This window comes from Chelonoidis abingdonii, chromosome 11 (assembly GCF_003597395.2).
Source record: "Chelonoidis abingdonii isolate Lonesome George chromosome 11, CheloAbing_2.0, whole genome shotgun sequence".
NCBI classification, from domain to species: Eukaryota; Metazoa; Chordata; order Testudines; family Testudinidae; genus Chelonoidis; species Chelonoidis abingdonii.
Genome location: NC_133779.1, coordinates 1288290 through 1298810, shown reverse-complemented (window position 1 = coordinate 1298810; position 10521 = coordinate 1288290). Strand labels below are relative to the sequence as shown.

The 10521-nt window shown below is 46.7% G+C and overlaps 1 protein-coding gene across 3 annotated transcripts in view; it reads right to left on the bottom strand.

Annotated features, from left to right (window-relative positions):
* The window catches only part of SIPA1L3 (signal induced proliferation associated 1 like 3), a 133883-nt gene that overhangs the window by 98087 nt on the left and 25275 nt on the right, over positions 1-10521 (bottom strand). For 2 of the 3 annotated variants that reach the window (XM_075070578.1, XM_075070580.1), the window contains exon 2: positions 4353-4446. The gene's annotated coding sequence lies outside the window, so the exon portion shown is untranslated. Of the gene's footprint in view, positions 1-4352; positions 4450-10521 lie in introns of all 3 variants that reach the window. The other variant, XM_075070579.1, reaches the window with a different exon arrangement.

The following is a 10521-nucleotide window of genomic DNA, read 5'->3' as shown; positions in this document are numbered from 1 at the left end:
TCAGGAAATCGACACTAGCCTCGGTACATGGACGCACACCACCGAATTAATGTGCTTAGTTTGGCCGTGTGCACTCGACTTTATACAATCTGTTTTAAAAAACTGGTTTCTGTAAAATCGGAATAATCCCGTAATGTTGACATACCCTAAGGGACTATCTCCCTGCAGCCCCCAGGACGGGCTCCGATTCGTGACTGTGGACCTCTGAGTGCCACGGCCATACAAGCAAACAGCCACTCCGCTGCATTGCCGGGGCTGTAGTTCCATTCCTAAAAGTGGGCCGAGACCTCCTCTTGTACCGGTTCAGAGGCCCCAATCCTACCAGCAGGGTATGCAGGTCCTTGAGTACCAAAGACAAACCCATCAGTATTTTTATAAACCTGGCCCGCCTCACCCAATCTAAGAAACGCTCTTCACTCAGACACAAGCCACTGGGGGGAGTAATTCTGTCCATTGCAGGAATCCCTGGGTGCATTTCCATGTCTCTGGCCTGTGCTATCCAGGAGCCAGGCTAAATGGTCAGAGTGGTCCCTTCTGCCCTTAAAACTTTTGCAGTGGTGCCTAACTCCTTTGGAAAATTCCAGCTAAGCAGCATAAAGGAGGGAGGCGGGGGATAAGACAGAGACAGCCCTGGCAACTAACTCTCTCCGAGGTGCTGTGCCACTGCCCAGGGGAGTAAGGCTACGATTCTGTAATACATTTACCTGCACACGAAGCATCCTGGGAGCAATTCTATAAAATCCCATCAGCACCCAGGCAACAGGCCTCTGATTCAGCTGCTTGGTTTGTTGCAGGGCATGTTACCGGGAGGTTCATAACATTTTCTCTCCCTCCTCCATTTTAGAGTCTCGGATCCATTCGTTTGTCTCCAGACCAGCCTATCTACCTAAAAGACAAAGCCAAACCCGCTGTGCTCAGAAGAGCAGCTGCTGCAGCTCCCTGCTCCAGTTCACATGGATGAGAAACCCTTGCCAAAATGTTTTTTTTAAACAGTCAAGGCGAGAGATGGAAACAGCAGTTTCCTTTAGTCAGGAGAGGCAGAGCTCCTTACACAGCTGCTGAAGTCTGTGGATTAACTGCCCGGTCCAGGAAATTATAGCGATAATACTGGATTAAAACAGCACTAAGGAAAATGGGCAGATGAGGCGAGTGCAGCGAAATGGGAGCCAATCTCTGACTCCTGGTACTGGTCACTCAGCTCGGCTCTCTCAGAGCTATCAGGGCCCAGCCATTAAACCCTGTAAAAGGGGAGAAATTGGCATGCAAACCCTTCCAAGCCCCAGTAGCATCAAACCTCAGCATCTACAAAATCTGTGTACATACAGTGCCTAGCACAATGGGGCCCTGCTCCCAGCTCTAGCCTCTGGATGTTACTGTAATACAAATATTAAATTATGGTTATACTAAGGTTAGGGGGAAAAGAGAATGTCCTTTGATTAACCCAACAAACCTGCCTGCTTTGTGCAATATATGTCTCCCGATTTCACAGAGAACACTAACACAGCCCAACACTATCACTTAACGTTCTCTTTCCCCTTGGGAAAGTCACTGACTCTGTGTGCTCGCTGCCCCTCTGCGAAATGGTGACAGTAACCCTTCATCTGGCTCCCCTGTTTCGATTGTGTGCTCTTCAAGCAGGCGCTGTCTGTTCAGTGCCTTGCATAATGGGGCTCTGTCACGGAGTCCCCAGGCGATGCTCTGGAACTGCTCCCCACTAAGCCAGTCAGGACTTTGGGGAGCCTCCTCTCCCTTGGAGCAGACTTGTTCAGGGCAAGAAGCTCACACGGCTTCACCTCCTGGGTCTCTCCTTGGACATTCGCCTCCTTCCCGCCGTGGCTTCCACAGCAGCCCACCCAGTGGTGTCCTGGGAAAGCCACAGGGTTCTGCCCCCCACTTTGCAAGTCAACGTGACCTCAGCAGCCAAACAGAGTTTGTTCGATGAGCAGAACAGAGTCTAAACAGAGTGTAGATACAGCAGAACCAACCCTCGCCGGTCCATTTGGGGGCAGTGAGTCAGACCCGAGGTTCGCCCTTCATCCTAGTCCCACAGCAGCCCAGACTAACCCCCTCAGCCCTCTCTCGCCAGTCCCTTCCCGGCCAGAGGCACCTGATCCTTTGTTCTCCAACACTTTCAGCGGCACCTTTGCAGAGGAAGCCCAGGCCATTCAGTTGCTAGGAGACAGAGTGCCCAGCATTTAGGTGCACTGGCCCCTTCCTCTGTAGCAATCACACCCCCTTATCCCACCACCAAGATACTTAAGAACTGCCTAGGGGACACTGAGGCACCAACACAGTGTTCAGAGCAAACATTAAGAACAGTCCCAGTTCGTCACAGGCTCTGACCTGGGTTGAGGCCTCCAGTGCTACTGTAATACAAATGATACATGTTGACTCACTAAAAAGGGCATTGAGAGGAAAGACTTTGGTCCCGCTCAGTAATGCCACATTCGACTGACTTTCCGCTAGTCACACCTGCACTACAAAACTCATACACAAACAGCCCAACAGCCTGGAGTGCAACTGAGCCAGAATTCAGAGCTAGGCCTGAAATGTAGCCCATTGTGTGTAAAGACCGCAGCACAAACAGTACAGGTCATTTGCCACTGGATGAAATCCTCCCAGGGAAAGGGACAAGGCAGAGTTTGGCTTAAACTGGAAGAGCTGGAAAACGAACACATTTGAAATGTAAGTGGTAACCCCTTTGCTGAACTGTATGCAGCTTAACATAAAAGATAAAGAAAGCAACTTACAACAAGGACAAAACTGAAACAAGGCAGATGCCTATAACAACATGGCTGGCTCCTGCAAGCTAAAATTCAAAACACCTACTTTGCTACCCATTGTGAAAGGTCAGTGAACATGTTCTGTGCAAGTCTGATTCCCAAGCCATCCCCTTGCGCTCTCTCATGGGCAGCGCTGTGCGGGAGCCAGGACGGTCAGGAATGGCGTTCCCTCACAATTCCCACATTGTGAGCCAAAAGCACAATACTGGGCTACCGCTGAAAACAGCCAGACAATACACACAGAAGAGCCCCGTTTGTCACTGACCAGTAGGGCGCTTCTGAACACAGCAAAACAAGGGCACCGGTCAACTCAATGAGCAAAACCAAATCAAAACCAAATTAAAAGCTCACAGAGAAACATTACCAATTAGACACAAAGGCAAGGCTGCTGCCTGGAGATAACATGCTTGGCACACTGCATCTCTGTCGGGCCTGGAGTGCAGATGTTCTGGTGCTGAGTTCTCAGCTCTTCACTTGTGGATTTCAGGGCAGAATACTTAGCTATAACTAAAACCTACTCTCGCTGGGATTTTAACCGCACTGGTTAATGTCACTTTTCTGTCTACCACAGAATGCTCCTGCAGTGCTGCTGCACAACCACTGACATCAGCTGGAGATGCGGGATACTCACCACTTCTGAAAAAATTCAAAGCCAAGATGTCAATCACAGGCCCCTGAAAATATGGGTCCAAGTAGCTGGCCCAAGTTCCTGAAGTGGGTCAGCAAAATAGCCAGCAATGGAAGCCAGGAGTTTTCAGCACTCTGTTCTATGCTGCCTCCTTAGACTTGGAGCCAAGTATAAGCACACTGAATTTATTATAACCATCTTTTAACATCTTCCAATTTTACTCTTGTTTCTTTGAACAGCAGTTAAAACTCCAGAGGGAAATATTAACTCGTACTGGGCTATGAACAACCTGTCGATTATTAACGAAGTTAGTTAAAAATGATCACAGTAGCTTCATGTTTAAATATTTTGGTATGAAGCTTTACATTTCTCCTCATAAGACAGACGCATTTGTATTAACCCCCTAAAACCTTAGGCTGCAAGCCCAACAAAACATCTCTCAACAGAGCCAGAGCGGCAGGGGCTGGAATCCCTCAGGTGTTTGAGGGAAGAGAGGGGCCCACACCCATAGTTCAGGCTAGGAGACCACGGAAGCATTACATAAACTTGCTCAAAACTTAAGATGCAACAGTTACCTCAACTATGTTACATGATAATCCTCCATAATTAGGTCCTTCACTACATGCAGCTGAAAGGACCTGCGTTCCATTCTTTAGTCTCATGTGATACAGAAGGGTGGAGAGATTTTACCTCTGCAGATACACCTCTACCCTGATATAACGCTGCCCTCGGGAGCCAAATAATCTTACCACGTTCTAGGTGAAACTGCGTTATATCGAACTTGCTTTGACCTGCCGGAGTGTGCAGCCCTGCCCCCCCGGAGCGCTGCGTTACCACGTTATATCCGAATTCGTGTTCAGTTGGGTCGCGTTATAGTGGGGCAGGGGTGCACTAGAGTTTACACCATAAAGCTGACAGAAAGGGCCTTAGCAGATACATACAATATATGGCTTGCTGTAGCATGTCGTTCCCACCGGCCTCAGGAGCGTGATCTCCGAAACTCAGGCTATCTGAGGAGAAGATGAGCCGTGCAAGCTTCTGAAAGAGAAGATGGATTGTGTGTAAATTAGAGGCTAAAAGACTTAGGACCTGATCTTGCACAGCGCTCTGACCCCCTTCAGAGCACTGGGCTGTGAACGCCTACCCTGGAGCTACTATCTGAAGTAGCCTCATTGTTTGTAAACTGCATGAGCAAGTTACCCAAGGAAGCAGATCATGGGCTTCGCTCCCTACGGCCTTACTGCTAACAGAAGAACTCCAAACTTCACGACAAGCACAGACATCCACAAATACATTGGTTAGACTTTAACGCGCCATCGGACTCCTCGTTGTTTTTGTGGATACAGACTAACATGGCCACTCCTCTGATACACAGAGCTATCACTTTGCTCTCTGCTGGTCACCGTCAGCCCATCATTCTGAGCCATTCAAGTCTCCATGTCGCAACGCGAGTGACCCAGCATCCCCCTGGAGCGCAGGTGCCAGGACGTAGGGCATGGAGGCCCAGCCAACTCAAACAGCCGCCGAGGCTGTGCACACAAGGATGGAGTGTGCAGGAACCTGACTGAAAGGAATGTGCACTGCAGTTTGTAGCTAATCCTTTCAGCAAGGAGCTTCTGAACACCCTCACCCCCTGTGCCAGACACCCAGCGAAGACAAATGGCATCGTAAAGAGAGGCATTAAAGTGAGCTAATTTTGCTGTTTTAGAGAATTGACAAGGATTCCCATCAGAAGTAGTAAAGCTACTTCAAGGCAATGCACTTAAACACAGCCTGAAATGTATTACCCTTCGGGTGAGGCCTGAAGATCTGTTAATGATAAACAGGTCCAATTCTCAACTCTAATTCCTCATAATTACTGACTCCCACACCTTGGTTCACACACCTAGTAGGAAAGGTTAGTGCTAATAAGATGATAAACACACACTCCTGTATATACAGCCACAAGATCAGCTGGAATTGACTAGCTCTGTGGCCGAACCCCCTGAACTGCAAACAGCAGCATTCCTGGAAATAAGAACTGCAACTGCTTCCTATGTTTAAATGTCTCAGGAGCACAGTATAATTTTTACATATGCCATATTTTAACCCTTTTAAGTTTAAAACTGACTTGTCATCTGGAAAAGTGATGTTTCTAAAAGGGATACTAATTTAAGAACTACATCACGTATCAACCCAGAAGCAACTTAGGAAATAAAACCATGCAGAGATTTATAATCCCAGGTACCTTTTCGAAGAAATATTCAAGACCAGAAAGAGAAGACTTTAATCTTACTGCACCTTTAACAGTCACAGTTGCCACCAAAGGCTCCATAACCACAATTTGGATTGTGAAACAAACTTCTTTAAAGGCTATATTTCTTCTGAAAAGGCATCTGAATGTTAAAGCAACGCCGGTGCAAGCGTGTGAAATGCACAGTCAATTTCAGACACTGAATTGTTTCCTTCTTTCTGAGAATGCTCACTTAGATTGTCAGAATAGTGTATCCTGTGCAAACCTTTCGGAGAGCCAGGAGTCAGGAATTCTGTCTTGAATAGAAATGAAAAACTATTTTATTTACCCAGATTTCATGCTTCAAATGAAACATGAATGGTGGGGGGATACTTTGGAGAACCTCACCAACCTGGTGTTCCAACACAGTTTAGTTTCCATCATGTATAAAAAAACCTGTTAGTCAAAAAATCAACAACTTACAAGAATAACTGCTGCAAAGGGACAAATGAACAGAAGAGAACTAACTAAAAGGGGAAAACCCGATCAGTCTCTCTGTACCGAACCTGGAACACCTGAGTGATATTCTGCAGGGCACTCGACCAGCCAGCAGAACAGCAGCAGATGAAACCTAACATTGCCAACATCTTTATTTCAAAACCGCTCTATTAGATAAGTGCATCCCTTCGATCAAACCTAAAATTCATCAGAACATTTGTTTCTTTTCTTCGCCTCCAAACTTTTATTGTGCCTTATGCTACCAGAACGACAGACATTGACTGATAAATAGCAAATGTCTGACCACATAAGTGAAGGAAAAAATGCAATCAAAATATTGTCTCATTACAGACAGAAAAAGGTGACCACTTGTTTCACCTGAGAGCCATTAGATAGACTAGGTGAGTTCCCACACCACCAAATCTTCTTCTAGACCTACTTTCTAGAGATCTTTCTGCGCATACTCTAGAGTTGAGCCCTGCAAGGGACTGTTCTTTAATCCTGCTCCTGCTATTATGGCAGCAGACCCCGCAGGACCCATATAGACATGACCTGTGGACATGAAGCAACTGTTCACCGTGACCAGTGGCATCCATCGGAGAGGAGCAAATTAAGTAAAGCAACTCTACCAGCCCTGTGAGATGTTGCAGGCAAGTCCGATGCTCTTCCTGGTTGGCTCTGTCAAAGGGCGTTTGGGTAAAAACAAGATCTTAACCTAAGATCTTTTCTTCCATAGCCTTCCCATGTGAACTTGGGAAAGCCTCTTCTGTGTAAAACGGGAACAGCCCTGCCCGAGCTCCCTCTCCGGTGTCAAGACCCCACGTTGGGATGCTCTCTCTGTCAGATTATTAAACATACTTTGTACAATATGTATTAAGTAGTGTTACAACTGTGATAAAGCAAACAAAACCAAATAGATAATAAAAGCTGGAATGCTGGCCATGCCCTGTGCAGTGTTTGCCTATTTGTCAAGTTGAAGACACACAGTAGATTAATGTTCTGCCTAATTGTAATGGTCTCTTATTACTTTAGAAAACCAGGAAGTTGTTCTACTAGAGCTAACAGAAGTGCTAAACTTGTGAAAAATACCTACTGTTAAAAGTCTCATGATGAAAACGCACAAGTTTGCTGCCTTTTTGTTTTAAGCCTATAATACAGCGGCAAGATTAATCGGAAACCATTTAATGTAGCGCATTACCTGAATTGACCATGTTTAATTCAAATTTCATTCCCTGTTTATTCAGAGCCAAGATTCTTGTTTTATCACTTACGAGTTGCGACTCAGTAGCCTGGGGAACAATTAATTTGGTTACCAAGAGATACATGCAAAGTATCACAGCTTCCCTTCAATTTGATTTTCAAGAGAGTTCCCAATACTTTTTAAAATATCTTCTTGCAGAGCAGCATGGTATTTCTCAAGCCTTCTCTTCCAAGCTCTACGTTACAGGTCACACACCTCTTCCCTGAGTGCATATTCGGGAAACAAAACATTTGTATCCCAAAATAAAATGTTTATCAGGTGAAAACCGAAAGCTGGCTTCTGAAAGACATCCCTTGAATCAATAGGACATGCTCACCAGCCTGTCTCTGAAAAGACCCTTTTTGCTACAAAAATAGTTATGTTTGTCCACCTACCGCAACGAGATCACCAAGGACAGGTGTTCCTTTCAGCACCAAGCCTCAGATTCTATTGCAGGCAAACTCCAACCTGGAGGTGGGTGTGTACCTCCCTACATGTGTAAATAAAGCCACACACACACACACCCCTCCCATAACAATTCCACCTTTAGAAAACAAGAGCATGTCTAAGATGCTGCTACACTGAAGGTAATTACAGCTGCAGTTGGAATACAGTAGAACCTCTTTATCACTAAAGACAATTATCCCACTGCCAGAGAGCTTTATCGTGACGGGCACACAAGGTGGTTAGAGGCCTGTATCCTTAGTAAAACATGAAGTGGCCATTAAGGGGCTTAGAACACACGAGGGAAACAGCACACAGACCCAAACAACCAACTTGCTCTTGTGCTGCCTATTTTAACTCTCTCTTTCTCCCAATCCCCAGATACTCCCCATGGTTTATCGCTGCTAAATTTGATATAAAACTCGTAGTGTAGACCAGGCCAAGCTCATCTACACTCAGCCCCTCACAAGGTAAACAGGGGACCTCCAGCCGAACATGTTAATATTTCTAACGTGTCCCTCCCTCCACCCCCATCACCCTAACCAAAACTCACTATCCGCTGCCTGCATCACGACTGATGAGATGGAAGGAGCCTTTTCCAGCAGTCCTGTCAACTCTTCTGTCTTGGCTTCATGAGAACTCAGGAGTCTGGCCTGGCAAGGACACCACTCCCAGCCAGATGACTTTATTACAAGCAAGAACACTCCCTACACGTTTAATGAACAGCGGCAGAAAAACCCAGAGCAGCTTTAAACACTCTCCCACAGACACTCCTAGGTAAACTGGAGCGAGCATAAAAGATTTACAGCAGCATTAATTATTTATTTGGTAGTGAAACATTTGTACATGTGCTGGAGAAGCCGGAAAAACCTCTCGGGAATTCGGCGGGTATCTGAATAGCGGCCTCACCATGACGTGTCCATGTGAAACAACAGCATCTATGCTCCCCGCCTGTAGGTGTATGCACAATAGGTCAAATTCTGCAGTTAATGGGACTGGCAGAGAGATTCAAGTCAGTGCAGAAATTAGCGCAGAACCAGTCACCTCATTGTCCCACGCCAGACAGTAAGTCACAGCATACCTAACGAAGTCTTGTCCAGTACTGGTTTTTTTAAGTATCCATTAGAGGCAGTACAATTCAGTAGATAGGATACTGGGTTCTGTTCCCAGCTCTGCCACTGGCTTGCTGTGTGACCTTGGGCAAGTCACATCATTGCTCTGTCTCAGTTTTCCTTCCCCACTCTTTCATCTGCTCTAGCACTCATGAAACCACTTTTGGGCAGGGTCTGTATGAACATGTGCAGAGCCTAGCACAATGGGGTCCCAATCCTGGTTGGAGATCCAGGTGCTACTTTAACAAACTATTAACAACAGATTCCTTAGCAAAGCAGGTACTTACAAAGATGTTTCTGCCAGGAGCCATGTACTTAGCCAATATGAAATCCATTTCATAAGCTTCTGAAATTGTTTAAAGTCATCAGCTGGAGGAGGTGGGGGTGGCATCATAGCCTCATCTGGTGAGGACAAGGAGATGAGGTTTTGTGGTGTCACCCCCTTGTCAGCGCTCACCTTATGCTCCTCAAAAAAAAGACTCCTCCTGAGGTTGAGCAGGGAGGAGTAAGGAGTCTGTCTCGCATGATAGTCCCTGGGTCCTGGTATGGTTGCTGAGAGGGGCCATAAGGTAGAGGAGGGGGCACCCAGTGCTAGAATCTCTGGCCTTAACAGCCTCTCTCTCAGTGAAGGTGTCAGGAGAGATGTCTCTAGGCTGGGAAGCAGGAAATTCCAACACAGATAGTTAGGAATCTGAGGAGATATCCACAGCACTGTCCCAAGGCAGGAGCAGAGCACGGAGGTGATGTCATTTGTCTGTCTCACCCTGAAGGTCCTGAAGAAGTAGGGGTACCAGGGAAGGTCTCGGTGACCAAGTGGATCTCGGTACTGGCAGTTGTTCATTACAGTAATAATGGACCCTCTGGAGCACCTGAGACAAACAAATCTTCAGAGAATCTAAATTCCTGCAGTACCAGATCGATCTGCACCCAAACTCGACAAACCTCCGCAAGAGGACCACGTTCATGGTACGGACTTCTTCAACACAGCTTGTTTAGAGTCTCTGCTGATGTGATCATGCTTAGACTTCTTCAGTTCCAAAGCATGCTTGGTACCATGATTTTTCAAGGAGGTTAGTCTTCTACAAAGAGCTCCAAGGAAGACTGGAGCCTCAGCGGTACCCTTTCGGGAACATGAAGTCTCCAAAATAATCAGTTTCTCTGGTGACTGAGGCTTTTCTGAGGCAGATTTTCTCTGAGAAGATCCAGAACTCCTCTGTGTGGAAGCACTGCTGGTATCCTCCATGTTTATATCCCACAAAGATCTAAGCAAGCAGGATACAGAGGTGGACAGGCCAGTATGCTCACTTGGAGACTGATGAGGGGGGTATATGGGCCTGGATCTGAGGCTGGCTGAAGGGAGCACTCCATCATGAGGAGCCAAGTTTAATCAGTATATTCTCTAGATCTGCTCTTGAAGGATGAGCAGGTCTTGGACTGCGATGGTATGTGTGTGTCTCCCAGACAGCAGATACACTGGGAATGCCTGTCGCTGCCCGGGAGAGATTTCCCACAGGCGAGGCACCACTTGAATTGCAGGGATCCCAGCACACCACGGAGACAACAATCCCTGAGTGAGAACCCCTCAAACAGGGGAAGGGAAGGAG